Source organism: Mandrillus leucophaeus, unplaced genomic scaffold (assembly GCF_000951045.1).
Source record: "Mandrillus leucophaeus isolate KB7577 unplaced genomic scaffold, Mleu.le_1.0 Scaffold324, whole genome shotgun sequence".
Lineage (NCBI taxonomy): Eukaryota > Metazoa > Chordata > Mammalia > Primates > Cercopithecidae > Mandrillus > Mandrillus leucophaeus.
Genome location: NW_012103410.1, coordinates 2034198 through 2039564, shown reverse-complemented (window position 1 = coordinate 2039564; position 5367 = coordinate 2034198). Strand labels below are relative to the sequence as shown.

General features: G+C 43.3%; 1 pseudogene across 1 annotated transcript in view; it reads right to left on the bottom strand.

The window, feature by feature from the left end:
* The window catches only part of LOC105545302, a 125986-nt pseudogene that overhangs the window by 17462 nt on the left and 103157 nt on the right, over window positions 1-5367 (bottom strand). The window contains exon 2 of the transcript XR_001006896.1: window positions 74-253. The product of XR_001006896.1 is annotated as a PHD finger-like domain-containing protein 5A pseudogene (transcript). The remainder of the gene's footprint in view (window positions 1-73; window positions 254-5367) is intronic.

The window sequence follows — 5367 nt, the reverse complement described above, 5'->3', positions numbered from 1 at the left end:
CCTCGGCGAAGGGAACCGCCGCCCCGCCGCCCCCTCCCGTTCCCGCTCCGCTGGCGGCCGGGGAAGTTCCCACCAAAGGAGAGTCAGGCCGCTTTGTGTGTGTTTTCGGGGCCGGCGGCCCTGGTTCTCCTCCTCCCTCGCTGCTAGCCCTGTGCCTTCGCCCCAGACAATCAGGCTCGCCAGAGGACGCCCCCTGGGGACCCTGAGGGCGGGGTCGTTGAACGGCCGCCAGGTTCTCACATTCAGAATTCTCCTGCCACCAAAGAGAACGTGAAGTTCATTTACAAGTTAGCGAGCGGGATACCTACACGGTGTCCCTTTGCAAGACGCCAGTTAGAAAATAACCCAAGTTGTAACTTTCCGGCGCTTTACCTGCCAGTATCCCTTTCCCACCTTGCCTAATCTAATCGCAGTCCTTCTAGTTTTTCTTAGTAAATGAAACTTGATTCCTTAGGTCCCTGGCTGTTCAGACTTCCTTCATTTTTTCCAAGCCGCTTGGATCCCAGGGAGGCGATTTAAGGGGCTGTGGAATTAGAGTAAGACATGCAGGAGAGGTTTAGAAAGTTTGCTCAAATTCTACACGCTTAATAATTGCCATATTAGCCTGTGAGGACACTGAGGCCAGACATTAGGTGTTTCTTTAGAGTATACTTGGTAGGGAAATAATTTATTGAGGCATGAATAAACTGTGTTGGAACTTTTAATTGCTGCTTTTTCAACACCCCAAAAATAACCTCATCTGTAAAACTGCTATGGTAAAACCATAGGTTTTCCTGATTATAGGTATCATATTTTAACAGTGAACGTTCTCTGTGTTCCCTCCGTGGAGGTGACGAGGATCCACCATTCTTGTCTCCAACTGAAACGGGGCAGTAAACCAATAGCATTGGTCGTTTGGCCAAGATGATCTTGTCTGGTTCTCATTGCTAGGACTACTGAAGAAATAGGTAAGAATAATGAGGATGTAATAAAAACTCCAGGGAAATCATGATTTTGTCTCCCGAGTGTATGTACAGAAATCTCCCTAAAATTTTTGAAAGATTATTCAGAAGAAGCCCAGAAATTTATTAGAAAAGTTAGTTGTCTAATCAAAACTTTGATGTCCACTGAAGATGAGGGCACTTAATCTCTTGGAGCATTACGAAAGTTGGAGTAAAGCAGCTACCTCGCTCTGGTCTGGAAGCAGAAGTTCATGCTGAAGTAAGTGTACACTCTTCCATGCAGAGGAGTTCAAAAACTGTGTCTTGTCATGTCTGTCAAGAAACAGAGCCCTTCGTAAACAAATTCCAGGCCTCTGAGGAACAGGGGAGCTCTTTATACCAAGCCATGGCTGCTGACCTCTTCAAGTGCTGCCTCTACCCTACCCCAAAGAACTTTTAAGGACTGTTTTTAAAGGAAAAGAAAAATGATCAAATGAATGTGACTTCCATTTTGTCATATGAATTTCTATTTTTGACTTTCAAACCATGAGGTGGGATTATGAAGGCCAGGAATGTTCTTGGGACTTAGTAGGAAAACATGATGCTCTCAAGATCAATATCACAGAATTGAATCAAACACAGATCAGTTAGTCTCCCAGAAAAAACAACTGTTCCACAGTCACAGACTACATGTCGGTCTCTAGTCAACTGCTTTCCAAAGGGCTACCAGGATGAAGACTTGCTTGAGTGGATGACTCAGTGCAGATCCATCACTTCTACAGTCAATCGGTTTAGAGAAGAACGTCCCCTGGCATTGCTCTTTGGCATCATTTTTATAAACGAAGAACAGAGTATGAATAATATTTTAAAATTATACAAAGCATTAGAGTTAATGTTTCTGTAAACAATTGGGTAAAACGGTACTTAAAACTTAGAAATATATGTTTTGTAAAAGTGTTCAACTGATATGCACTTTTCCCGGAAAATCCATTACTAAATTTAAGTTGAAATATGGGGATGGAGGCGGGTGCCTTTAAAATATAAACAAGGTTTATTTCAATGCATAAAGAGTACATTCAGCAAGCGATGTTAAAAATAGAAAGGAAAAATAAGGGTCTAAATGTTTTTAAAATGTATCCAACTGCCTCATGATGTGTCAGGGTTTCTCAGTCTCCGCGCTGTTTTGTGCCAGATAGTTCCCTTCATTGTAGAGGTCTGTTTTCCTGTGGTGTGGTCTGAATGTTTCTGTCCTCCCAAAATTCATATGTTGACACTTAATCAGCAGTGTAATAGTATTAAAAGCCTTTAGCAGGAGATGGGGTCATGAGGACAGAGCCCTCCTGAGTTAAATTAGTAGTGCCCTTATCAATGAGACTGGAAGGAGCTTGATGACTCCTTCCACCGAATGAGGATGCAGCTAGAGACACTAGCGATGAAGTAGAGTGCAAGTCCTCAGTAAATGTCTAATTTGCTAGCACCTTGATCTTGGACTTTCAGCCTCCAGAACTGTAAAAATGAATTTCCGTTGTTTGTCAGCTACCCACTCTAAGGTATTTTGTTATACCAGTCATAGCAGATGAAGGCACGCTGGCCTCTACGCACTAGACGCCAGTAGCACCACTGCTGCTGACATTGTGACTATCAACAGTGCCTCCAGACGTTGCCAAATGTCCCCTGGAGGGCAAACCGTGCTTTAGGTGAAGTAAGTATATCACATTTTCATTTTATAAACAGATTATTGCAGTGGTTATTTGTATTACAAAGAGCTTCCATAGAGTTCCATTATTTATTCATAAACCCTTTGAACATCTAAGACAGGATGTGTAGTGAAGTGGCCAATGTCTTGAAGAAAGAAAGTGCTGGATTCAAATCTTGCCTTCGATGTTTTGTTTTGTTTTGTTTTTTGAAACAGAGTCTTGCTCTTATCACCCATGTTGGAATACAGTGGCACAGTCTTGGCTCACTGCAACCTCCGCCTCCCTGGTTCAAGTGATTCTCTTGCCTCAGCTTCCTGAGTAGCTGCGACTACAGGCGTCTGCCACCACGCCCAGCTAATTTTTGTGTTTTTAGTAGAGACAGGGTTTTGTGTTGTATTTTTTTGAGACGGAGTCTTACTCTTGTCACCCAGGCTGGAGTGCAATGGCACGATCTCGGCTCACTGCAACCTCTGCCTCCAGGGTTCAAGGGATTCTCCTGCCTCAGCCTCCTGAATAGCTGAGATTACAGGCATGTGCCACCACACCAGCTAATTTTGTGTGTTTAGTAAAGACTGGGTTTCACCATGTTGGCCAGGTTGGTCTTCGACTCCTGATGTCAGGTGATCCACCCAACTTGGCTTCCCAAAGTGCTTGGATTACAGGCGTGAGGCACTGTGCCCAGCTCAACAGTTTTTCTAGAGACAAAGTCTTGCTCTGTCACCCAAGCTGGAGTGCAGTGGCATGATCATGGCTCACCGCAGCCTCTAACTCCTGGGCACAAGCAATCCACCTTCCTCAGCCTCCCAAGTACCTAGAATTACAGGTGTGTGCCACCATGCCCAGCTAATTTTTATTTAATTTTGGAGAAGTAGGGTTTTGCTATGTTGCCCAGGATGGTCTTGAACTTCCTGGTCTCAAGTGATCCACCTCAGCCTTCCAAGGTGCCGAGATTATAGTGTGAGCCACCATGCCTAGCCTCATTGTTTTAAGTCTCTGCCTTTGGACTTACTTCACTGTCTGAGTCTCAGTTTTCTCCTGTGCAAAAATCAGTACAATAATAGCTACCACATGGGTTGTTATAATGGCTTAGGATAATGGATGACACATAATAGAAGTTTAACAAAATGGAAACCACCACCACCATCATCATCATTATTCCTGTCTGCTAAGATTTGTAGCAAAATATGTAGTGCAAAGATATATAATTACAAGAATGAACTTTGCAGAATATAAGCTCCCTGAGGGCAGGATTTTTTGTTCCTTTGGGTTACTGCTGTATCCCAGTACCTAGAAAAACACCTGGCACAGAGTACACTCTGTAAATATTTGTTAAATGTTAATATAACACTTTTTAAATACATAAAACATGCTTTTAAGCATCAAAATGAGTCAGCACTGTCAAGGGTGGATTGTATGGGAGGAAACTGGAGGCAGAGAGACCTATTGGAAGCCACTGCAATAGTCAAGTTAGAGAAATGGAAATATTAGCTATTATATTGAGGATAATGATGAGGAAAGTGACTTTAAAAATTATTTAAGGAGAGAGAAATAGAACTTGACAACAGATAAGATTCTTTTAAAAGTCAAATTGCCCCAATGCATTAAAAAACTGGATATGCACAAATGCAATTTATAAAATGTTTTAGAAATGCATCCATGGGAGAAGTGAGAGGTTCTCTTGACAGATGGTCATTTTCCTATGGCTAAAATGTAATCTAACACAAAAGTATCATCATCACATGGTGGAAAATAGTCAGATATTCTAAGATCTGGAGAAAATCGATCACCAGTATTTGTCCTGGCCAAGTCTCTCATACCCACTCTTTTGGTAACTCTGTTTGAGTGAAAAGTTGTGAAAGAGCTGGACTTGGGTTATAATAATTGCTTCCAAAGCCAAAGATCAAACTTTTTTTGAATGAGGGTAGTGGTAGGGCATGGTGGAAAGGGCATGGCTGAATTGAAATCCTTGTTCTACACTTTCTAGCTGGCAGTCTAAATTTTCTGAGCCTCTGTTTTCTTAAAATTGGGACAATTAGCCAGGACTATAGGAGCTATGTAAGAATTAAATGAGCTGGTATGTGCAACATGCCTGACCCACACACACACGGTAGTGGTATAGTGGATGGCTCCGGAATTTCTGACTGGGAGGGCCCAGGGGTAGCAGTCTCAGGGGAAGGTAGGTATTAAGGTTGAGTCATGTCCCCTAGAAGGGTTGAAGTCCTAAGCCCAGGTAGTTGGGCATGTGAACTTATTTGGAAACAGAGCCTTTGCAGAGGCAATCAAGTTAAGATGAGGTCATAGTGGATTAGTCTGGGCCCTAATACAGTGACTGATATCCTTATAATAAAAGAGGAAATTTAGACACAGAGACAAATAGACAGAAACACACACACACACACACAGAATGCCATGTGATGATGGAGGCAGAGATTGGAGTGATGTGTCTACAAGTCAAGAATGCCAAAAATAGCAGGCAATCACCAGAAGCTAGGAAAGAAGCAAGGAACAGATTTTCCCTCAGAGCCTCCCATAGAAAATCAGCCCTGCCAACTTTGGGAGGCCGAGGTGGATGGATCATGAGGTCAGGAGATCGAGACTATCCTGCCTAACATGGTGAAACCCCGTCTCTACTAAAAATACAAAAAACTAGCTGAGCGTGGTGGCGGGCACCTGTAGTCCCAGCTACTTGGGAGGCTGAGGCGGGAGAGTGGTGTGAACCTGGGAGGCGGAGCTTGCAGTGAGCCGAGATC